Below are 27,016 nucleotides of genomic sequence, written 5' to 3'. Positions count from 1 at the left end.
TTCCTTCAAGCAATGTCATGGGGATATCACCAGTCTCAGCCAACTTGCTAGATCACTCTTATCAAATGGACAGGTACAGACTTGTTCATCACACCAACAGCATCATCTTCTTCCTACCTGATTCGCCTTGATTAACAATACTTAATCCAATCAGGACTCAGGATTTTTCAAAGCACAGAGAGAGATTAAGGACAATGGTGTAGCAGTAGGACATAGAATCCATCAGACCTTTCTCACAAGTTAACAGCAAAAAGTAGGCATAGATAAGTCTATGATGAGCAAGTGGGTGTTTACAGGGAATAGAGAGGAACTTGGAGCCAAGGTTACAGTCAGAACAACCAGTCTAGAGGAACAGCACCTAATATTTTGCCTAAGCAGTTTCCAACTTGACAGCATGGACATCAAATTCTCAATTCACTTTCCTTGTGTCCCCATTGCCCTCTTTACTGTTATCTCATTTCCTACCCATCTGGTCTCCATTAGTCTACTTTACTCCCTCTTCCCCATGCCCTTCATGTGCTCATCCCCCACATACTCCTCTCAGCACTTCCCCACTTCACCTCCCTCCCTTTATTCTAAGCTGTATCTCAGCCCTTTGACACTTCCACCAATCATTACCCAGCTTCTAACTCTACCATCCCCACTCTTCTCCTCTCCTCCATCTGCCTATCACTCCTCCTCAACTGCATGCACCTCCAGCTCTTGTTCCACACCTTCCCCTCTTCTTTATAACCATATAAGCATATAACAATTACAGCATGGAAACAGGCCATCTTGGCCCTTCTAGTCCATGCTGAATGCTTAATCTCACTTAGTCCCACTGACCCGCACTCAGCCCATAATCCTCCATTCCTTTCATGTCCATATACCTATCCAATTTTACTTTAAATGACAATACTGAACCTGCCTCTATCACTTTTACTGGAAGCTTGTTCCACACAGCTACCACTCTCTGAGTAAAGAAATACCCCCTCATGTTACCCTTAAACTTTTGCCCCCAAAGTCTCAACTCATGTCCTCTTGTTTGAATCTCCCCTACTTTCAATGGTAAAAGCCTATCCACATCAACTCGATCTATCCCCCTCATTATTTTAAATACCTCTATCAAGTCCCCCCCAACCATCTACGCTCCAAAGAATAAACACCTGACTTGTTCAACCTTTCTCTGTAACTTAGGTGCTGAAACCCAGGTAACATTCTAGTAAATCTCTTCTGTACTCTCTCTATTTTGTTGACATCTTTCCTAAAATTTGGTGACCAGAACTGAACACAATACTCCAAATTCGGCCTTGCCAATGCCTTCTACAATTTTAACATTACATCCCAACCCCTATACTCAATGCTCTGATTTATAAAGGTCAACAAGCCAAAAGCTTTCTTCACCACCCTATCCACATGAGATTCCACCTTCAGGGTACTATGCACCATTATTCCGAGATCACTCTGTTCTACTGCATTCTTCAATGCCCTACCATTTACCATGTATGTCCTATTTGGATTATTCCTACCAAAATGTAGCACCTCACACTTATCAGCATTAAACTCCATCTGCCATTGTTCAGCCCACTGTTCTAACTGGCCTGAATCTCTCTGAAAACTTTGAAAACCTACTTCATTACCCACAACATCACCTACCTTAGTATCATCTGCATACTCACTAATCCAATTTACCACCCCATCATCCGTATATGACAAACAACATTGGACCCATTACAGATCCCTGAGGCACACCACTAGACTCCGGTCTCCAACCTGACAGTTATCCACCACTACTCTCTGGCATCTCCCATCCAGCCACTGTTGAATCCATTTTACTACTTCAATATTAATACCTAACGATTGAACCTTCCTAATTAATCTTCCGTGCAGAAACTTGTCAAAGTCCACTTACTGAAGTCCATATAGACAACATCCACTGCTTTACCCTAGTCAACTTTCCTCGTAACCTCTTCAAAAAATTCAATAAGATTTGTCAAACATGACCTTCCACACACAAATCCATGTTGACTATTCCTAATCAGACCCTGTCTATCCAGTTAATTATATATACCATCTCTAAGAATACTTTACATTAATTTACCCACCACTGATGTCAAACTGACAAGCCTATAATTGCTTGGTTTACTCTTAGAACCCTTTTTAAACAACGGAACCACATGAACAATACGCCAATCCTCCGGCACCATCACCGTTTTTAATGACATTTGAAATAGTTCTGTCAGAGCCCCCTGCTATTTCTACACTAACATCCCTCATCCCTAGAGAATATCTTGTCAGGACCCGGAGATTTATCCACTTTTATGTTCCTTAAAAACACCAGTACTTCCTCCTCTTTAATCGTCATAGTTTCCATAACTTCCCTACTTGTTTCCCTTACCTTACACAATTCAATATCCCTCTCCTTAGTGAATACCGAAAACCATGGCTCTCTCAAATTTTTATCCTTTCCTTTCAACCTAACAGGAACATAAAGATTCCGTACCCTCAAAATTTCACCTTTAAACGACCTCCATTTCTCGAGTACATCCTTCCCATAAAACAAATTGTCCCAATCCACTCCTTCTAAATCTTTTTGCATCTCCTCAAAGTTAGCCTTTCTCCAATCAAAAATCTCAACACTGGGTCCAGTCCTATCCTACTCCATAATTATATTGAAACTAATGGCATTGTGATCACTGGACCTGACGTGCTCCCCAACACATACATCCGTCACCTGATCTATTTCACTTTCTAACAGAAGATCCAACACTGCCCGTTCTCTAGTCAGTACCTCTATGTATTGCTGCAAAAAACTATCCTGCACGCATTTTACAAACTCCAAACCATCCATCCCTTTTACAGTATGGGATTTCCAGTCTATGTGTGGAAAATTAAAATCTCCCAAAATCACTACCCTGTGCTTACTACAAATATGTGATATCTCCTTGCAAATTTGCACCCGCAATTCTCGCTCCCCATTATGTGGTCTATACAACACCCTTATAAGTGTTACCACACCTTTTCCATTTCTCTCAAATAGCCTACGAGGGATCTTTTCTAATCTATCCTGCCAGAGCACCGGTGTAATATTTTCTCTGACAAGCAACGCAACACCTCCCTTTCTTGTCTCTCTGATTCTATCACACCTGAAGCAACGTAATCCAGGAATATTTAGTTGTCAATCACACCCTTCCTGAAACCATGTTTCACTAATAGCTACAACATCATATTTCCAGGTATCAATCCATGCTCTAAGCTCATCCACCTTTCTTACAATGCTCCTAGCATTAAAATAGATGCATTTAAGAAATTCTCTACCTATTCCTCTCTGTTTATCACTAACTGTACAAAGAACTTTACTGTCTTCTTTTTCTTCCTTCTCCCATACATCTGTTCCTACACTCTGGTTTCCCTCCCCCCTCTAATCTAGTTTAAGTCTACTGGAGCCTCTCTAGCAAACCTACTTGCAAGAATATTTGTCCCCCTCCAGTTCAGATGTAAACCATCCCACCGGAACAGGTCCCACTTTCCCTGGAAAGCTTCCCAATTATCTATAAATCTGAAGCCCTCCCTCCTGCACCATGCCTTCAGCCACGTGTTGATCTGCACTATCTTACTATTTCCAAACCCACCTGCACGTGGCACTGGTAGCAATCCTGAGATTGCTATCCTGGAGGTCCTGTCCTTTAACTTGGCACCTAGCTCCCTAAACTCACCTTTCAGGACCTCCTCACTCTTCCTACCCACGTCATTGGTCCCTACATGCACCATGACATCTGGCTGCTCACCCTCCCTCTTGAGAATACTGAGAACTTGATCCGACATATCGCGGACCCTGGCACCAGGGAAAGCAACAGACCATCTGGGATTCTCGATCTCTTCCACAGAACCTCCTATCTGTTCCCCTTAACTATCGAATCCCCTATATCTACCTCTCCTCTTTTCCCTCCTTCCTTTCTGAGCTGAGGGTCCAGTCTTGGTGCCAGAGATGCAACCACTGCAACTTGACTCTGGTAGGTCGTCCCCACCAACTGTATCCAAAACGGTATACTTATTGTTGATGGGAACGTCCACAGGGGTGCTCCGCTCTTCCTGTCTACTGCCCTTCCCTCTCCTGACAGTCACCCAACTACTTGTCTCCTGACTCCTAGGGGTGACTATCTCCCTGAAACTCCTGTCTATTTCTGCCTCTGCCTCCCGAATGATCCGTAGTTCATCCAACTCCAGCTCCAGTTCCCTAACAGTTTGTCAGGAGCTTCAGCTGGATTCACCTTTTGCAGGTGTAGTCATCAGGGGCAACAGTGCTCGCCTTGACTTCCCACATACTGCGAACAGAGCACTCAGCTGCCATAAATGCCTCCTCCATTACCTACTCCTAATCTAATTAGATTAATTAAAGGAGTTTACCCAGCCTTACCTCACCTGGAGTGAAGCTCATACTCAGCCTCTGCTCGTGTTTTAAATTCTCTCGCTGCTCCACGGGCTGACTTTCATGTGCTTGCACAGTCTAGCCTCTTTGCCATGATCAGTTAAAAAAACAGCTTCTTTCTGAGCTTCTTTTACTTCTTCCCTCTCTGCCTCTTGCTGCAATTTTAAATACTGATTACCTTCCTTCTTACGTTCAGTCCAGATGAAGGAGTTCGACCTGCAACATTGACTATTTCCCCCCACAGACGTTATCAGACCCATTGAGTTCATCCAGTGGCTTGTTCGTACTCCAGCTTCCAGCATCTCTAGATATCTGTGTTTGCGTATCATAGTTATGGGAGATTAGGAAATAATTATCTTTAGGTTTTCTTGCTTTGCTTCTGAAATAAGCAAGCAGACAGGTAAGGCTGAGAAAAGGGCAATCTTCATTTTCTTTTAGGTGATCTTTCTCCATGAAACAGAGCAAAGCAGTACTGCATGGAACCTCCAGCATTTAAAGATATACTTGGGCTTGAATGTACATCACAGAGTAAGTGCAGTACCTGCAAAAATGTGAGGAATGGTTGCTGGTACAGATGTTGCTGTAGTTTTTAACAAGTTCCTTTTCTCGCATTTAACTGCTTACACTGGCTGGAAAGGTAATTTCGACACATCTGAGAGTCAGCAGGAGACGCTCATGGAGTGAGCATTGTTTCAGATTCGCTCCATAACCTTTACTTTTTTTAACCTATGATTACCCTTATTTAACTTACTTTTACCTACACCAAAAGATTCTTGCTACTTTCTTGGACTTATCTTTAAGAGTTTATTGTGAATTTTGAAGAAATGAATACAGAAATGGCTCTTAGATTTAAAGGGCGAGAACCTGGGAAAGATCCTAACGGGAATGGGGAGAAGAAAAAGACCGATCCTAAGCGCACTGAATTGACTTATGAAATATTATTGGAGGTTTTAAATGAAAAAGTTGAAGAACAACGACAAATTTTCAAACAAGATATAAAGGCTTTTCAAGATTATATGGATAAGGCGGATTCAGTAGTTAACCAGCAGCAAGTTCTAATCGCAACTTTGCAAGAGAACGCTCGGAAGCGAGACTTGATAATTGAAAAACTAGAGCAGAAATTACTTTCCACGATTAAACAGGTGGAAACACTTAAAGCCAAGAGTTTCGACTTTGAGAATCGGTCCAGAAGACAGAACTTACGCATACTTGGTCTCCCGGAAGGTATTGAACAAGGGGACCCCTCGAAGTATTTTGCTCAACTTTTAAAGGATGCGTTCCCTTCTGTATTCCCAGACAGTCCGCCGTTACTTGATTGCGCTCACAGAATTATGCATCGGTCACCAAGTGCTTCAGCTAAACCACCAGTTGTAATTGTCCGATTTCATTATGTGCATGTTAAAGAGCAACTTATTCGTGTGGCTCGGCGTGTAGGGATGGTCAAATTTCAAGAATTCAATTTTCGATTAGTGGAAGATTTTAGTCCAGAAGTAATGAAAGCAAGGCTTCTTTTTAAACCTCTGATGTCCGAATGTTATGAGAAAAATCTAAAACCTGCGCTCTTATACCCTGCGAAACTCAGAATATTGCCTCCCAATGCATCTCGGCGTGTTTTCTTTTCTACATCTGAAGTGAGAAGCTTTTTGAATGAAGACTTCCCTACTGCTGCGGATTCTCATCTCTAATAAATGAGTGACTTTGATCGTTGAAAGATGGTTTTTGTTTCCAAAACCAGATTTTGTTTCTGGCTATTGGTGTAGGTTTACTCTATATTTTATACCCTAGTTAAAGTTTTTTTTTGATGTACTAATCTTTTTATTTGACTTACTTCAATCACTGTACTTTAGCTTTGGTCATTTTTATTAATCCTTTGAAGGTGAATTTTTTTTACTAAGATGGCGGTTTCTTCTCTAAAATATTTTTGGCTTTTTTTTTATTTCACCGTTTTTTTTCTCTCGTCTTCTTCCTATAATGCATTTCTTATCACAGTTTAAATTTTTTTTTGGTTTGTTTGGGTGTTAACCTGATTTATAAGTTACTAGTGATTATATTCTTTTTGGTTTTTTTACTACCGATTATATTAAGAAGTTTGGTTTTAGTATAGTGACTATTATTCCTTTAGAGTTTGGGTGGATCTTTTTTATCCTTTATATACGGAGTTGCCTTCTGCTGATATGGGGGTAGATTTAGTTTCATTTCTCCTTTTTCACAGCCTTTTCCGGGCTGGGGAGTACTTTTCTCCTCTTGAGTGGGGGGGTGGGGAATCTTTTTCTAAATCTTACGTTCTTTACACCAGTTTTTATTAGTTTCTTCATTTGGGCTGATTTTAAACTACTAAAATCTCCCTGATGTCGTCACCTCCGGGTCCGCCCCTTATTTTTGTCCCTCTTCCGGGTGCATGAGTTCATAATTTAGTTAACCCTTTATATACCAAAGAGTATATGGCTCAGACCATTAATTTTGTCTCTTGGAATACTAATGGCTTAAACCATCCAATTAAGTGGAAAAAGATTTTCAAAGTATTCCAGAGACTTAATGCACATATTATTTTTGTACAAGAAACTCATGTGAGGAAAGAGGACAATTATCGTTTTTTTTAGGTTTTGGAGAGGTCAACAGTACCATTTGAATTCGAATGCTAAAGTAAAGGGAGTTTCAATTTTTATTGACTCCTCTATTGCATTTGTCCAACACGATATCTTGTTGGATCCAAATGGTAGATTTTTGTTAATTACTGGCTTACTTTTTAACAAAAAGGTTGCTATGGTTAATGTTTATGCTCCAAATGTGGATTATCCTGATTTTTTAAGTCTTTATTTACTTCTCTACCTAATCTAAATGAATGTAAGTTAATAATGGGTGGTGACTTTAATTGTTGTTTAAATCCTTTGTTGGACCAATCTATATCTACTCAGACTTTACCTAATAGGTTGGCCACTTATATTAACTCTTTTTTGACTGATAATGGAATTTTTGATATTTGGAGATTTCAGCATTCTAAGGACAAAGAGTTTTCATTTTTCTCACATGTTTATCATTCCTACTGGAAAATTGATTTTTTTTATTGACTCTTGTTTTATTCCATCGGTAATTGGTTGTAATTATGATATTATAGCCATCTCTGACCATGCTCCATTAAAACTTTCTATTAAATTTACGGATACAGCTTCTAGTGCTAGACAGTGGTGATTTGATTCTACCTTACTGCAAGATCCGGATTTTATTAAATTTATGAAGGAACAGATCAATTTCTTCTTTTCAACTAATTCCACAGATGATATTTCTTGCGGAACACTTTGGGGCACTTTTAAAGCATATATACGTGGACAGATTATATCCTACTCTGTTGGTCTGAGAAAATGCATTAAGAAGGAAGATCTTTTATTGATTGATAAAATTAAAGAGATTGACAAAAAATATTCGATTACTCCTAGTGAGGAGCTTTACAAACAAAGGGTTGAACTTCAAATGGAACATAGTTTATTACTTACATCTTCGATTGAAAATCAATTAATGAAAACCAGATCTGATTTTTATATACATAGTGACAAATCGGGTAAACTGTTAGCTAGTCAATTGAAGAATGCTTTGGTTAAATGTCAAATTACTAAGATTCGTCAGCAGAATGGGGATCTGACAGTTAACCATGATGAGATAAACAAATCATTTCAAGATTTTTATACCTCCCTGTATCATTCTGAATTCCCTCATGATTATAATGCCATGTGTGATTTTCTTGGGAAATTGAATTTTCCAAAATTATCATCAGATGATCTTTCAATATTAAAAACTCCTATTACAGATGCAAAAATTAAAGGGATTATTTCCTCTATGAATTCTGGGAAAGCACCAGGTCCAGATGGGTATACAGTAGAATTTTTTAAATGTTTTTCCGCTACTCTTTCTCTTTGATTATGCAGGGTTTTTGAAGAAGCAATTAGATTGGGTAATCTGCCACAATCTTTTTATAAAGCTTCCATTTCTTTAATATTGAAGAAAGATAAAGACCCTACTGACTGTGCATCCTATAGACCAATATCTTTATTGAATGTAGATTCCAAGATCTTTTCCAAGTTACTGACATCCAGGCTGGAGAAGGTATTACCCCAAATTATTTCGGAAGATCAAACTGGTTTTATTAAAAATCGCTATTCTTTTTTCAATGTTAGGAGATTATTGAATATTGTTTATACTCCTTCACATAGCACTTCAGAATGTGTCATTTCACTAGATGCAGAGAAAGCATTTGATAGAGTTGAATGGCCATACTTATTTACTGTGCTTGAGAAGTTTAATTTTAGTCCGACATTCATTTCCTGGGTTAAACTGGTATATCATATTCCAGTAGCCTCGGTGCTTACTAACAATCAAAGGTCTCCCTTTTTTTTGTTTATTTCAGGGTACTAGACAAGGCTGTCCTCTTAGTCCATTATTATTTGATATTGCTTTAGAACCCTTGGCAATTGCTATCAGACAATCACAGAACATTTTTGGCATTAATCGTGGTACGGATATACATAAGCTATCATTATATGCAGATGATTTATTATTTATTTCTGAGACTGAGAAATCCATTCCTGCAGTTATATAGTTGTTGGCTCAATTTAGTAATTTTTCCGGGTATAAATTAAATCTTAATAAGAGTGAATTGTTTCCTATAAATAGACTGGTTCCAATTTATGGAAATTTACCCTTTAAATTAGTTAATGACTCTTGTATTTACTTAGGGATTAAAATCACAAAAAACTATAAGGACTTATTTAAGGTTAATTTTTTACCCCTAATCGATCAGATTAAATGTTTGTTTACTAAATGGTCACCAGTATCTTTATCTCTGATAGGTCAGATTAATGCTATTAAGATGGTTATTTTACCCAAGTTTTTATATATATTTCAAGCGGTACCACTTTTTATTCCGAAATCTATTTTTGCTAATGTTGATTCAAAAATTTCCTCATGTATATGACAGAATAAAAATCCTAGATTAGGTAAAAAAATATTTACAGAAGGCAAGGAAGGAAGATGGATTGGCATTGCTTAATTTTAGATTTTATTATTGGGCAGTTAATATCCGATATTTGATATGTTGGTTAAAGGATTGGGATTTATCTTTTAGCTCGCATTAAATTAAATCTGTACAAGGATTTTCATTGGGTTCTATTTTAGGGTCTTCTCTTCCCTTTGCTCTTTCTAAATTGCCAAAAAGAATTGACAATCCGATAGTTAAACATACTTTACGTATATGGTTTCAATTTCAGAAATGTTTTGGGTTGACTCAGTTTGTTTTAAATATTCCTATTGTATCCAATTGCTTATTTTATCCTTATATTATAGCTTATTCAGCTTGGAAGACTAAAGGATTACTACAATTTTCTGATTTATTTTTGGATAATTGTTTTATGTCTTTTGAACAATTATCTAATAAATATAATTTGCCTAGATTTCATTTATTTTAGATATTTACAGATTAGGAATTTATTAAATACTGTACTTCCTACTTTTCCAAATTTTATGTCTTCAGATATTTTAGAGAATTTGTTTGAACTAAATCCTTCTCAGAAAGGGCTAATATCAAAACTTTACAATATAATTATGAAGATACTTTCAGAGCCCTTCTATAAGGTTAAAAATGATTGGGAAAGAGACTACCATCCCTATTGAGAATTGGGATAAAATTCTTCAATTAGTTAATACATCAGCTATATGTGCTAAACATTCATTAATATAGTTTGAGGTTGTGCATAGGGCTCATATGTCCAAGGATAAATTGGCTCATTTTTATTCCTATATAAATCCTATTTGTGACAGATGTCATTCTGAGATAGCGTCTTTAACTCATATGTTCTGGTCGTGTCCGCTTTTGAAAAAATATTGGAAAGACATTTTTGGTATTATTTCTACGGTATTGAACATTGATTTACAACCTCATCCTATTACTGTATTTTTGGTTTACCAATGATGGACTTACTCCATTTATCCTCTTCTGCTTGTTGAATGATTGCATTTCTTACATTAATGGCTAAAAGATCTATTTTGTTGAATTGGAAAGAAATTAATCCTCCTACCATATTTCATTGGTTTTCTCAAACTATTTTATGTCTAAATTTAGAAAAAATTAGAAGTGTTGTATTTGATACTTCTATTAAATTTGAAAAGATATGGAGACCATTTATTCAATATTTTCATATGATGTAATATGACCCTGTTCCAAGCCTATTTGTTTTTCCATTTTCGATTTTATATATGTTGAGAGGATCGGAGTTGACTACACTGATGATTCTGTATTTTTGTGAGATATTATAAACAGCCCTTTTTTTCCCATTTTTTTCTTTTACTCGTTTTTCTTTTTTCGTTTTTTTCCTTATTAGTTATTAGAATATTAGATTAGTTTTTTTTTGCATAATTTTTTTTCTTTTTCTTTTTTCTGTTTTTTTTAACATATATTATGATATACCTAGGTTTGCCTTGTTTATCTGTTACTTCTATCGTCCATGATTTGGGAATACTCATTTATACTGTAACTATTGCTTACGTATTCCTTCATGTTCAGTTGAAATGTGTATGTTTGTAATCCCATTATCTATGTATCAATTTTATTTTGTTGATATTATTAATAATAATAATAAGATTGAAAAAGAATTTCTACACATCTATTATTCTCAGAACTTGAGATCCTACAAGCACGTTATCTGAGAAAATCCTCATACAGTGCCCAGGTGGCTACAATTCTGCTTGATTTTAAACACAAACCGAGGCACTGGGACCCAGAAGTGAGAGAGGAGAATGAGCCAATCTTTCATCATTGCTGGAGTGGACTAGGAAACGATTCAATGCGACAGAATTGAAGTGAGGCAGGCCCAAAGAGTGAAGAAAAACCCAAGGTTTGGTGCATTTAAAATACCAAGTACACTGCAGATGCTGTGGTCAAATCAACACGTACAAATAAGCTGGATGAACTCAGCAGGTCGGGCAGCATCCATTGAAATGAGCAGTCAATGGATGCTGCACAACCTGCTGAGTTCATCCAGCTTATTTGTATGTGTTGATCTGGTGGATTTAAAAGCTGGGCTGAATTGGAAAGATTGAGTACAGGCCAAATTGAGGTGGCAGGATCCTGGCCCAAGAGCATATCGAAGAGTGAGAAGCAACCTGAGGTTTGAACGATTTATGCCCCTGGGCCATGTTGAAAAGATCAGGGTGTCAGTGCTGGAGATAAGGCTCACACCAGTGTTCATCTTGCTGCTCCATGAGGTTTACTTGTCTCTGCGCTGAACTGAGAGTGTGGCCTGTAACTAAAAGATGGGATACAGTGATAACTGGCTTCGCGGCTATGGGCTCATTTTTGAGAACTTCGGTTGTCTGTTTGTTCTTGTTGTTTGTACTATTAGTTTTATTTTTAAGTTGGATGTTTGATGGTCTATTTTGAATGGGTTCTATTCGACTTCCTTGTTTTGTGACTGTCTGTAAGAAGACAAATCTCAGGGTTGTATATAGTATACATACTTGGATAATAAATGTACTTTGACTTTGAGAGACTGGATAGGTGGTACTATTTCCCCTGGAGCGAAAACAGCTGAGGGTTTAACATATGGATGTTTATAAAATCATGAGGGGCAGAGAGAAAAATGAATTTAAGGTCAGAAGGGAAGGGAACCTGAAAAGTTTTAGAAACATTGAAACATAGAAAACTTACAGCACAATACAGGCCCTTCAGCCCACAAAGCTGTGCCAAACATGTCCTTACCCTACCAGTTATCTAGGGTTACCGATAGCCCTCTGTTTTTCTAAGCTCCATGTATCTATCCAGGAGTCTCATGAAAGACCCTATATCCACCTCCACCACCATCACTGGCAGCCCATTCCACACCCTGACCCCTCCCTGCATAAAAAAACTTACACCTGATATCTCCTCTGTACCTACTTCCAAGCACCTTAAAACTGTGCCCTCTCCTGCTAGCCATCTCAGCCCTGGGAAAAAGACTCTGACTATTCACACCATCAATGCCTATCATCATCTTGTACACCTCTGTTTTATTGCCCATGGTCTCTGGCCTAAGCGCTATGGTTTGTGCTCTATGATCTGTACTCTGTGGTCTTTGGACTAAGACCATAGACAACATGCCTTAGAGCATAGACCATAGACCATAGGCCAGAGACTATAGACCACAGACCATAGAGCTTCAGCCAGCGACCATAGACCACAGACTGTAGAGCTTAAGCAAAAGATCATAGATAACATACCATACAGCACAGACTGTAGAGCTTTGGTCAGAGATCATAGACCACACAGCCCATAGACCACAGACCCATAGAGTACAGATGGTAGAGCTTTGGTCACAGACCATAGAGCTCAGACCAAAGAGATTTGGCTGGAGACCATGAATCACAGACCGCAGAACGTACAGCAGAGACGAAAGACCACATTCTTTAGAGCACAGAATGTAGAGCTGAGGCCAGAGACCATAGACCATCAAAGTCATACTGCAGAGACCATGGATCACAGAAAGCAGAGTTGGTGCCGGATCCAGAGAGCACACACCTTAGAGCACAAGCCTTCGAGCTTAGGTCAGAGATCACAGACCACAGAACATAGAGCACAGACCATAAGACTTAGGCTAGAGGTCCAGAATCACAGACCATGGTGCACACACAGTATAGCTTTGGGCAAAGACATAGACAGCAGACTGTAAAGCACAGATTGCAGAACTTAGGCCAGAGACCAAAGACCACATTCTTTAGAGCAGAGACGCAAGGACTTAGGCAAGAGAACCATAGACCACAGACTGTAGAGCACACACAGTAGAGCTTAGGCCAGAGGTTATTAACCATACACCATAGAGCTCATACTGTTGATCTTGCAGCAGAGGCTAGAGACCACAGAACTTAGAGATAGTGCCAGAGACCAGAGGCTAAAGAACATAGAGCACAGATGGCATGGCTTTGCCAGAAGCCATAGAAGACAGACGATGGAGCACAGACCGTATATCACAGAGTACAGAGCTTCAGCCAGAAACCAGAGGCAACGGATCACAGAGCCAGGCTGCACAGCTTAGGACAGAGACCATCGACAACAGATGGTAGAGCTTAGGCCAGAGAGCATAGACTATAAACCAGTAGAGCTTGAACTATGCTCTAGTCTGTGGTCTGCGGTCTCTGGCCTTAGCTCTGCGGTCTGTGCTCTACAGTTTGTGATCTATGGCCTAAACTCTTCAAACTGCTTTCTGTAGTCTATGGTCTATGGTCTCCATCCTATGCTCTGCCACTTGCGCTCCACGGTCTGTAGTCTATGGTCTCATGTAGAATCTCTGCAGACTTTGGCCTATGGTCGCTGGCCTAATCTCACCAGTCCGTGTACTTCGATCCTTCTACTATTGTCTCTGACCTAAGCTTACTGACCTAAGCTCTATTGTCTGTGCTCTATGATCTGTCATCCATGGACTCGGACCTATGCTCTATAGACTACGCTCTATATTCTGTGCTCTGTGGTCTCTAGCCAGATCTCTTTGGTCTGTGTATGACAGTTTGTGTTCTATGGTCTGTGGCCTATGCCCTCTGGTCTAAGTTCTATGGCCTTTGGGCAATGGTCTGTAGCCCAAGCTGTATGGTCTGTAATCTATGATCTCTGGACTAAGCTCTTCCGTCTGTGGTCTATGTTTTCTGGTCTATGGTCTCTAGCCCAAACTCTATGGCCTGTGTTCTGCAGTCTGCAGTCTATTGTCTCTCATCGAAGCTCTGCAGTCTGTTTTCAATGGTCACTGGCCTATGGTATATGGTCTGTGTTCTATGATCTGTCTTCTATGGTCTCTGACCTATGTTCTATGGACTATGCACTACAGTCTGTCATCCAAGTACTCTGCCTGAAGTTCTACAGAATCTGTTCTACTGTCTGTGGTTTATGTTCACAAGCCAAGCTCTTCGTTCAGAAATATATGGCCAAAGGTCTGTGATCTGTGGTCCATGGTCTCTGGCCTAAGCTCTCCGGTCTGTGCTTGACGCTCTGTAGTCCATGTTCTTTGGACTAAGATCTACGGACATGTGGTCTACAGTGTCTGTCCTAAGCTCCATAGTTTATGTATACGGTCTCTGTTCGATGATCTCTGGCCTATGCTCTACAGATTGTGGTCTATTTTCACTGGAAAATGTTCTATGGTATGTAATCTATGGTCTGAGGTATATGGTCTCTGACTAGCTTTACAGTTGGTGCGATATGGTCTGTGGTCTTTGTTCACGGGCCTTACCTCTACGTTCTGTGGTCTATGTTCTCTGGCCTAAGGTCTATGGTCTGTGGTTTATAGTCTATGGCCTAAGCTCTATGGTCTGTTGTCTATGACTTCTGGTCTAGGCTCTACAATGTGGTCTCTGGTATCAGGCCTGACTTCTACGGTTTATGTTCTACGTTGTGTGGTCTAGGTTCCCTGTCCTAAGCTCTACAGTTGGTGCTATATTGTCTGTGGTCTATGGTCACTGGCAGAAGCTCTTCGATCAATGGTCGATTGTCTCTGGCATAAGTTCTATGAGTTGTGCACTACGGTGTGTGTTCTATGGCACCTGCCCTAAGCTACTCAGAATTTGCTCCACAGTCTGTGGTCAATGGTCTCTGGAACTTGTTCTACAGTCTGATGTCAATGGTCATGGGTCAACATGCTACATTCTGTGGTCTCTGGTCTCTAGCCTGAGCTGTATAGTCAGTGTTGTATGGTCTGTTGTTTATGTGCTCTGGCTTAAGCTCAATGATGTGTGCTCTACAGTCTGTTGTATGTGGTCTATGGCCTAAGCTCAATGATCTGTAGTCTATAGTCTCTGGCCAAAGCTCGACGCTCTGTGTTCGATGGTCTGAGTTCAATGTTTTCTGGATTAAGATCAGGTGTCTGTGCACTACGATGTGTGGTCTGTGGCATCTGCCCTAAGCTCCATGGTCTGTGGTTGATGGTCTCTGTCTTATGCTCTTCAGTCTTTGCTCTACAGACTGTGATCTCTGTCCTCTAGAAAATGTTCTCTGGTTTGTACTCTATGATCTAAGGTCTATGGTCTCTGACATAAGGTTTATGGTCAGTCCATATGGTTTGTGGTCTATGTTCAGGAGCTTAAGCTCTATGTTCTGTTATCTATGTTCTCTGGCCTAAGCTCAATGCTCTGCACTCTAAGCTGCTTCGTTTCTGGTCAAAGCTCTGCTGTCTGTGCTCTGTGGTCTGTGGTCCTTTGACTTTGGCCCACTTTCTACGATCTGTACTCTAAAGTATGTGGTGTTCAGTCTCAGGGATGGGTTCTGCGGTCTATGGTCTATGGTCTGAGATCTAGGCTCTCTGGCCAAAGCTCTATGGTCTAATGTCTGCAGTTTGTGGTGTATGGGCTCTAATCTATGCTCTGCAGTTTGAGCTCTGTGGTCTATGCTCTCAGGTCTGTGTTCCATGGTCTCTAGCATAAGCTCTATGGTCTGTGGTCATTTGTCTCTGTCCTCAGCTCTAAGGTGTGTGCTTTATGCTCTGTTTCCTATGGTGTCAGGCCTAAGCTTTACAGTCAGTGGTCTTTAGTCTCTGACCAAAGCTGGACAGTGTGTGCTCTGCAGTCTGTAGTCAATGGACTCTGCCCTAAGCTCTACTGTCTATGTTCTGTGGTCTAAGCCTTCTGGGCTACGCTCTATGATCTGTGGTCTGTGAGCTAAGCTCTATGGACTGTATTTTATGGTCTGTGGTCTGCGCTCACTGCTCTCTGCTCTATGCTCTACGGTCAATACTCTATGTTCTGTTGTGTCTAGGCTCTATTGTGTCTACTGTGTGGTCTATGTTCTATGCCCTGGCCTAAGCTCTACAGTCTGAAGTCTACATTCTCCAGCCAAACTTCTTCGGTATATGCTGAGGTCTATGTTCCATGCTCTCTGCTGTATGTAATGTTGTCTATTCTTTATGCTGTATGTTCTATTGTCCAGGCTCTATAGTCTATGCTCTGTGGTCTTGGTTCTCTGCTCTATTGTCTATGTTCTATGCTCTGTGGTGCATGTTCTGTGTTCCATGCTCTATGCTCCATGCCTATGCTCTCTGCTCTAGGTTCTATGTCAATGCATTGTGCTGTGATGTGTGATGAGCAAACCAGGCTGAGATGGGGTCCAGAGTTGACCACCCCTGTGAACTATGCTGATAATGAGAGAGAGAGAGAGAGAGACAGAGAGAGAGAGAGAGAGAGAGAGAGAGAGAGAGAGAGAGAGAGAGAGATGATTCAGTATTATGGCTTCTTCAATAATTGTTTACTTTACTCCAAGGACACTTTGCCTGCTCATGTGGATTCCTGCTGAGACAGCAAGGCTGTACCAGGTGATGGACAGGATGGATAGCTGGTACCCCGTGAGAGGAGATAAAAAACAAGTCTGCTGAGGCACAAGCAGACTCACCGCGGGACACTGGAAGAGCATTGTGCGCCCACAGGAAGGTGGGGGTTTGGAGGATCGATGCAAGGGGAATCGATCAGAGGCTCATAGTGTGTGAAGCAGACTGGTAGGGGCTTGTGTGTGTGTCCATCCTCGCCTGGATGACAAGCTCACCACTGAAGAATGGTCTGACCTGGTACAGAGGAGTCACAGTCGGTGACTACAACAGGACAAGAAGACAACGGAAGGCTTGCCTGCAACTGCATCTTCCCTCTTTCCCTCTCTCCCTCTCTCCACTGGTACAACAGCAACTATCTTGACTCAAACTAAACTGAACTGAACTCTGCTGTATCTGCACTGTATCTTTATCTGTAACTCTGCACCATCATAAGACTATTTATTTACCGTTACGCCTGTGCCCCAACTCTGGGGGGCCGAAGGGTCCAAAGTAGCCCCCTCCTTTTTGAGAATCACAAGATCACTATTAATTCAGGTCAGGAGACCCAGGAAATGAGAGAAAGACACACAGAATCCACAAAGGGGTTTGGAATGTCCTGGCCCCTCAGCGATACAAAGACGGGAAACGGCCATTGTCTCTTGGAGACGGAATTGTGTATTGAGTACTGTGCTATTTTTTGAAGCCCTCAGGGAATGACCAAAAGTGGGCTGGTTGAGGGGTGGCATCCTCCCAACCTGATTGACATCTGAGACCCTGTGAGTCAGGATAAAAGAGGGTCTGGGGAACAGCCCCTTCAGATGCACCAGAAGAGACGCTAGAAATCCCGTAATAGCGTAATAGTGACAGCCGGTGGAATGCCCACATGCATCCTTTTCCATTTGCCTCAGAATTCTTCTTACCACAGAAGAACGGCTTTAGCTAAAACAAAGGAGAAATCAGCCCCAACGACTCTCGAAGGATTGACATCATAAAAGGAATGGGCAAGTTTTAAACTCTCTCTCTTGACTCCAACCAAAGGCTGCAGCCTGCATGAACTTGAGTGACTTTTATATTTCCATCAGACAATACATTATTCCCTAGACAACGACAGAGTTATTTCTTAGTGATTATTATTATACCCGCGCTTTTAGACTTAGTAGTGATGACGTATATTATCTGTATGGTTGCATTGATATTATTTTTGTGTATTTTTATCAATAAATACTGTTAAAATAGTACCATCAGACTTCAACAGACCTCTCTAGCTTTGCTGGTAAGTGACCCAGTTACGGGGTACATAACAACCCCTAGAGCTTGGTTTTGATTCTTATTTCCACACTTCTGTATATATCATTGCTAACCTGTTTTATATGTATTTTGCATTTTTATAGTATTGTATTACTTAGATTACTAATAAACACTTTTAGTTACAGTAATACCAGACTCCAATGTATTATTCCATTTCTGCTGGTTTGGTAACCCAGTCACGGGGTACCTGACAGTGCTCTCTTGCATACGCTCTCTGCTGTATGGTGTATGCTTTATGCTCTAAGATCTATCCTCTATGGTCTGTACTCTTTGCTCTGTGCTCTGTGTTTAATGCTATATGTTCTGTTCTCTTAGCTATATTGTCTAGTTTTGTATATTGTGTACTGTTAATGCTGTATGTTCTATTGTCTATGCTCTGTGGTCAATGCTCTATGTTATGTTTGTTTGTCTATATGGTCAATGTTTTGTCTTCTATAGTCTATGCTCTGTACTCACTGGTCTATGGTTTATGCTTTCTGCTCTGCATTATTCTGGATAGTTTATGCTGTATGTTCTGCTGTCTAAGTTCTATGCTTTTTGCTCTGTGCTACATGCTCTAATATCTGTGCTCTCTGCTCCGGGCTCTATGCTTAAAGCTCCAGGCTCATGGACTATGCTCCATGCTCTATGGTCTGTATACACTGTTCTATGTTCAGTATTCGATGGCCTAGCCTCCATTGTCTGTGCTCTGTAGTGTATAGTCTATTCTCCATGCTCTATTATTTTCTATTACCTGCATTTTCTGTGTTCTATGTGCATTACATTTTTCAAGCTGAAGTGCCACTGAGATATAAGTGCTTGAATCGTGATCAGCAGCATGAAATATCTAAATTGCAGTGGTTTACAGCACATTACCATTCAGGAACTTTCCTTACAATTGGCATTGTATGCTGTTTGTTCTGAAAATGTTAAATCTCGATTCTGAGCAATTCATTACTCTATCTTACTCTAACTTCTTCCACTTCAGCATAAACATAATACTGGTTCCAAACAACTGTACATCATATGTTTCATAAAATAATATGCTTACACCTAATTACACCGCAGTACTTTTGGTCTGTTGTGCATTCCTTTCTATTCTCTGCATTTCTTTTCTTTATATTTATTTATTTATTATTTTTTTTAGAAAATTACAAAGAATAAATGTAATGATAAAATAGTAAGAAAGAAAAAATAATATTAACCCTCCCACCCTTAACCCTTGTCAAAAGAAAGAAAAAAAAGAAAGAAAGAAGAGAAAGATTGCCTGGATATCGAAGGATCCCCACGTGCTCCATGGAGTTCAAAATAATTTTAATATTTATTTTTACTTTCTGCAATTACTTTATAATTTTATCTTCAAAAGACCTATGTATTTAATCCTATCTTTTGTAGGTATGGGAGCCAAATTTTCAAAAATATATCATATTCATTTCTTAGATTGTATGTAATTTTTTCAAGTGGAATACAACTATATATTTCATTATTCCAACGATCCATAGTTAAATATAAATCAGATTTCCAAGTAACTGCGATAACTTTTTTGGCCACTGCCAATGCAATTTTTATATATTTTTTCTGATACTTATTCAATTTAAGTTTCGGCATTGTCCCTTCAATGTCTCCTAATAAAAATAATATTGGACTATGTGGGAGTTGTACTCCAGTAATTTGTTCCAATAAAAGTCTTAGATTTATCCAAAATGATTGAATTTTAAAACAAGTAGAATGTAAAAAAGTACCAACTTCTTGATTACATCGAAAACATTGGTCAGACATATTTGAATTTAATCTATTTATTTTCTATGGTGTTGTATATAATTGATGTAAAAAATTATATTGTACTAATCTAAGTCGAACATTTATTGTATTTGTCATACTGTCAGAACATAATCTTGACCAGCTTTTTCCATCAATTTTAATATTCAAATCAGATTCCCATTTTTGTCTTGAATTATGAATTCCTGATTTAATTGTCTGTTTTGAATCAAATTGTACATACAAGATGTAAATGTTTTAATTTTTCCTTTTTGAATTAATATTTCTACTTCACTAGGTTTTGGTATCAACATTGTTTGACCCAGCTTTTCTCGTAAATAAGCCTATAATTGAAAATAACAGAAAAGAATATTGTTTGATATTTTATATTTATTTTTTAATTGATCGAAAAACATCAATATACCTTCTTCAAAACAATCACCTGTATATTTAATCCCCTTTTGGAACCAATTATGTAAATGTTTATTATCCATTGTAAAAGGAATAAGCCTATTTTGAATTAAAGTTCTTTTTGCTAATAAAGATTTCTTTATCTCATCATCCATATTTACCTTATTCCATAAATCAATCAAGTGTCTTAATATAGGAGATACTTTTTTTCCCAGGTCCATTTGGATTCCCATTTATATATAAAATCTTCTGGTATGTTTTCTCTTATCTTATCTAATTCTATTCTAATCCATGCCGGTTTTTCTTCATCAAAAAAGACGCAATAAATCTAAGTTGATTTGCTTTATAATAATTCTTAAAATTTGGAAGTTGTAACCCTCCTAAATCAAATTTATATGTCAATTTTTCCAATGATATTCTTGACATCTTTCCTTTCCAAAGAAATTTCCTTACATATTTATTCAGTTCTTGGAAAAAACTTCTGAGGCAATTGTATTGGTAAAGTTTGGAATAAATATTGCAATCTAGGAAATATATTCATTTTTACAGTTTTAACTCTACCTATTAATGTTATTGGTAACATCATCCATTTATCAAGATCCTCCTTTTTTAATAATGGCAAATAATTTTGTTTATATAAATTTTTTACATCATTATCAACTCTAATACCTAAATATTTTATCCCATTTATTGACCATCAAAATTGAGTTACTAATTACACTTTTCTCCCAATTTACTTTATACCCTGATACTTTCCCATATTCTTCCAATCTAAAAGATAATCTTTGCAAAGATTGCAATGGGTTTGTTAAATAAATCAAAACATCATCAGCAAATAAATTAATCTTATATTCTTCTTGATTAACTCTAAAGCCCCGGATGTCTGATTCTGTTCTAATTAATTCAGCTAATGGTTCTATTGCCAATACAAATAAAGCAAGTGATAATGGGCAGCCTTGTCTAGTTGACCTCAGTAAGCAAAATGGCGTTGAGATCTGACCATTTGTAACTACTTTAGCTTGAGGATCAGTATTTAAGGTTTTAATCCATTGTATAAAAGATTTTCCTAACTCATATTTTTCCAATACCTTAAATAAAAAATCCCATTCCAATCTATCAAATGCTTTTTCTGCATCCAAAGCAACTGCCACACTCATTTCCTCTCTTTTTTGTGCCAAATGAATTATACTAAGTAACCGGGTTATATTATCCATTGATTGTCTGTTTTTAATAAAACCTGTTTGATCCATATGTATTAATTTTGGTAAATATTTAGATATTCTATTAGAAAAAATTTTTGCTATTATTTTATAATCTGTATTCAACAAAGAAATAGGCCTTCTATGATGTTGGTTTTAAAGGATCTCTATCTTTTTTTGGCAATACAGTTAGGATCACTGTTAAAAAAGATTGTGGGAGTTTATGCATTCTTTCCACTTGATATATTAATTCCATAAAAGGAGGAATTAATAAATCTTTAAATTCTTTATAAAATTCAGGAGGAAACCCATCTTCTCCTGGGGATTTATTACTCTGAAGTGATCCTAAAGCTTCTTCAACCTCTTTTAATGTAAAGGGCATATCTAATCATTTCTGTTCTTCCAAATTTAATTTTGGAAGGGTTATTTTTGATAAAAATTTATCTATCTCAGCAATCTTATTTTGTGATTCTGATTGATATAGTTCAGTATAAATGTTTTTTGAAAGTTTCATTAATTTCTAAAGATTTATAAGTAACCTTATTTCCACTTGTTCTAATTGCATTTATTGTTTTAGAAGCCTGTTCTGTTTTCAGCTGCCAAGCAAGAATCTTATGTGATCTTTCACCTAATTCATAATATTTCTGTTTAGTTCTCATAATTACTTTTTCTGTACGATATTTCTGGAGTGTATTATATTGTAATTTTTTATTAACAAGTTGTCTTCGTTTTTCTTCTGTCATATGAGTTTCTTTTTCTAACTTTATGATATCTTTTTCCAATTGATCTATTTCTGCCATGTATTCTTTCTTAATTTTAGATGTATAACTTATAATCTGACCCCTTAAATATGCGTTCATCGATTCCCATAATACAATTTTATCCTCAACTGAATGTAAATTTGTATCCAAAAAAATTGAATCTTCTTTTTCATAAAATCACAAAAATCTTGACGTTTTAATAAAATTGAATTAAATCTCCATCTATCTATCGATTCCTCCTTATCCATCATTATCATTGTCATTATCAAGGGGGAATGATCTGACAGTATTCTTGCTTTATATTCCACACTTTTCACTCTATCCTGAATATTTTTGATAATAAAAAAACAATCCTTGAGTAAGTTTTATGTCTATTTGAATAAAATGAATAGTCTCTTTCTCTTGGATTAATTTTTCTCCATATATCAATCAGGTTTAAATCTTTCATTAATGATAAAGTTAGTTTTATTACTTTTGATTTTGTAGCAACTTTAGTTGACCTATCCAAAACTGGATCTAAACAAAAATTAAAGTCTCCACCTATTAATATTTTATCATGTGCATCAGCCAAGTTCAAAAAACTTCTTGTATGAATTTTGCATCATTTTCATTTGGTGCAAAAATGTTCATAAAAGTCCATAATTCAGAAAAAAAGTTGACAATGTATAATCACAAATCTCCCCACAGAATTAATTACTACATTTTGTATTTTAATTGATAAAGTTTTATTAACCAAAATTGCAACTGCTCTCGATTTTGAATTAAATGAAGCTGCAATGACATTTCCAACCCAATCTCTCGTTAATTTCTTATGTTCTGTTTCTGTTAAATGTGTTTCTTGTAGAAAAGCTATATCTCCTTTCATTTTCTTAATATATTTTAAAACTCTTTTTCTTTTCACAGGTCCATTAAGTCCATTAACATTAAACCTTAAAAAATTAAGTAAATTAATCATTCATAATACCTTGGGAACTCTTTAAAATTCTCCATGTTGCTATGAGTCTCTCCCCAACCATCCCGGCAAAGAAGAAGAAAAATAGAAGAAAGGTAACTAATATGTAAGAAATGTGAATAAAAAGAAACACAACATTACCCCCCCCCCCCATTTTATGGGTCAAGGCAATTGCCATGATTGTACACGTGAAACTCGCAGCTATCGATCAGGAGCTCCTCCAGCTCCCCCACAAAATAAAAAGAAAGAAAATATATTAGTGAAGAAAAAAACAGAAAATAATTAATGTCTCTACTCCCAATTAATACTCGTCAACTATTTTTTTCCTTATAAATGTCCATCAAGTCCAACATTATTTCAGTCTTCATCATTAGTCCACTTCATTTCTATAATTCTTTACTCCTCCTCATGGATATCAGGTAATTCTTGTACAAATTTCTCTGTTTTCCGGTAGTCAACGAAAAATCTTCTTTCTTCGTTATCCAGGAAAATTATCAATTTTGCTGTTTAGCTCAATAAAAATTTATAGCCCTTTTCCCATAAAGATTTTTTCACTGGATTAAATTCATTTTGCCTCTTCAGAAGATCGTAACTTATGTCTGGATAAAAAAAAAGCTCTTTTCCCTTCTATCATCAATGGCCCATTTCTCTTTTTAGCACCTTGAGTAGCTGCCTTCAAGATCATTTCTTTATCTTGGTACCTTAAGCATTTTATCAAAATTGATTTTGGATTTTGATCTTGTTGAGGTTTTGTTCTTAAAGCTCTGGGTGCTCTTTCAATTTCAATTACTTGGCTTCCTTCTTTCATTTCCAAAATTTTCGGAATCCATTCTTGGAAGAATTTTATTGGATTTCCTCCCTCTGTACCTTCCATAAGATGAACAATTTTAATATTATTTCATCTACTAGAGTTTTCAAGCACATCTATTTTTTCCAACATCCATTTTCTTTCTATTGTCCAGGCAAGATTATTGTCTTCTATCTTATCTATTCTTTCAGTGTTTTCTTCCATTTTCACTTCCATCTCTTTAACTTTATTTTCCATCTTCTTTTGTTTTTCCACCACATTATCAAGTGTAATCTGCATCCTTCTTATATCTGTTCTTATAGCCTTTGATTCATTCATCATATATATCCGGATATCTCTTATGTCTCTTTTAATCTCCTCCTTCTTTTCCTCTCTTCTTCATCTGTGTTTCCCAAAGAATCTGATTCCACTTCCGATTCACTTCCAGCCGTATTTGGGATTTGTAGTTTTGTTAATATCTGTTCATGCATACTTGTTTCTTCGCGCATGCATTGTTCTTACCGTTTCTTCTTAGAGACTGCCGATATTGCCACAATTTCCTGTCACGCATCATCAGAAGTGCCATGCACTTCGCCAGGAATAGATCCAGCTTGAGTACAAGGCTTCGCCGAGACGGTTAGGCCTTCTTCCCCGCTGATTTGTGCAGTCTTCGAATTAGTAGCTTTCTTCTGTTTTGGTTTAGGAGCCATATCTAAAAATAATCCTGAGTTGCTTATAAATAGTTTCTAGTAGGTATTTGTTAACTCTTCTTCTTTTAAACCCTATTTCATTACTTTTTACGAGGGAGCTGGATTCCCAACATCTTGCGCCTACGTCATCACGTGATGCCCCTTCTCTGCATTTCTGTGCATCATGTGAATTTCACTTTTCTGGCAACAGTGTCTCTATGATGAAAATTCTTGAATAGTAATCAGCAACATAAAATACCTAAATTGTAGTGGTTTACAACAACACATTGCAAGACAACGCACACTTGTCATATGAAGGACCGCCAAAGGACATCCTCTACAGAGAACTAGCAACAGGCAAGAGAAATGCTGATAGACCACAGCTTTGCTTCAAGGAACTCTGCAAGTGTGACATGAAAGCCTTAAAAATCAACACAGAGTGCTGGGAAGATACAGCAGATGATGACAACAAATGACGAGGTACTCTTCAGCAACACCTAGAGCAAGGCAAAGGAGTGAACCTGAGTCAGCTTGAGGAGTGGAGAGCTAAACGGCGAGCACAGTGGACAGCGGACAACAATTCCACGATGCCCTACACATGCAGCAACTATGGCAGAGCCTACCATTCCAGGATCGGCCTCAATAACTACAGATGGTGCAGCTCGACAAACCAGTGATCACCAGAGGCGCAGTACCCATGGTCAACCATGACCAATGGAGTCCCCACGCATACAAACACACACAACACATTACTACAAAGGAACTTTACTCTCAAATGGCATGTTTGCCTTTTGCTCTCGAAACACTAAATCTCGATTCTGAGCAACTTATTATATTACTGTCTTCAGCATCTTCAGTTAAGGGAGCATACACATAATACTGATTCCAATAGACAATCATTTGTTATGTAAAAATAATTCATTTACACCTAGTTACCTCTCAATATGTTTGAGCAAAAAAGACAGCTATGGTTTTTCCTGTTGTGGATTCCTTTCTATTAGGTGCATTTTATGTGAACCATGAATTACCTTTTCCAGGCTGCTGTCTCTATGATGAAAATGCTTGAATAGTGAGCAGCAACATAGAATACCTAAATTGTAGTGGTTTACAGCACTAATTACCAATTAGGAACTTTTCTTGCAATTGGCATTTTATGCCATTTGCTTATAAGAGTAAGAAAGCATCCACTGTTATTAAATCTTTAGATTGAATTTAGAAATTTAGAGTTTAGAAATAAACAGGAGTTACAGGGAGATAGTTACCCCTAAGAGTCAGGAGACAAGTAGCTGGGTGACTGTCAGGAGAGGGAAGGGGATTATACAGAATGAGCAGAGACTGGACCCTCAGCTCAGAAGGGAAGGAGGGAAAAGAGGAGAGCAGTAGTGATAGGGGATTCAATAGTTAGAGGGACAGATAGGAGGTTCTGTGGAAGAGATTGAGAATCCTGGATGGTCTGTTGTCTCCCTGGTCCGTGATATCTCAGATCGAGTTCTCAGTATTCTCAAGAGGGAGAGTGAGCAGCCGGATGTCGTGGTCCAATGATGTGGGTAAGAAGAGTGAGGAGGTCCTGAAAGGTGAGTTTAGGGAGTTAAGCACCAAGTTAAAGGACAGGACCTCCAGAATAGCAATCTCAGGATTGCTACCAGGGCCACGTGCAGGGGGTTTAGAAATAGTAAGATAGCACAGATCAGCACGTGGGTGAAGACATGGTGCAGGAGGGAGGGTTTCAGATTTATAGATAATTGTGGGTAGGGAAACCAGAGAGTAGGAACAGATGTATGGGAGAAGGAAGAAAAAGATAATAAAGTTGTATGCACCATTAGAGATAAACAGAGAGGAAGAGGTGGAGAATTTCTTAAATGCATTTCTTTTAATGCTAGGAAAGGTGGATGAGCTTAGAGCATGGATTGATAACTGGAAATATGATGTTGTAGCTATTAGTGAAATATGGTTGCAGGAGGGGTGTGATTGGCAACTAAATATTCCTGGATTTCGTTGCATCAAGTGTGATAGAATTGGAGGTGCAAGAGGGGGAGGTGTTGCATTGCTTGTCAGAGAAAATATTACATCAGTGCTCTGGCAGGATAGATCAGAGGGCTCGTCGAGGTAGGTTATTATAGATCACCTAAAGGGGAACGAGAATTGGAGGAGCAAGTTTGTAAGGAGATAGCAGATATCTGTAGTAAGCACAGGGTTGTGATTGTGGGAGATCTGAATTTTCCACACATAGACTGGGAAGCCCAATATTGTAAAGGGGTGGATGGTTAGGAGTTTGTAAAATGTGTGCAAGATAGTTTTTTCCAGCAATACATAGACCAACTAAACAAGGGTCAGTGTTGGATCTCCTGCTAGGGAATGAGATAGGTCAGGTGACAGAGGTATGTGATGGGGAGCACTTCGGGTCCAGTGATCTCAATGCCATTACTTTCAATATAATTATGGAGAAGGATAGAACTGGATCCAGG

Source organism: Hypanus sabinus, chromosome 23, assembly GCF_030144855.1.
Source record: "Hypanus sabinus isolate sHypSab1 chromosome 23, sHypSab1.hap1, whole genome shotgun sequence".
In the NCBI taxonomy this organism is placed as follows: domain Eukaryota; kingdom Metazoa; phylum Chordata; class Chondrichthyes; order Myliobatiformes; family Dasyatidae; genus Hypanus; species Hypanus sabinus.
This window is presented reverse-complemented; position numbering follows the sequence as displayed.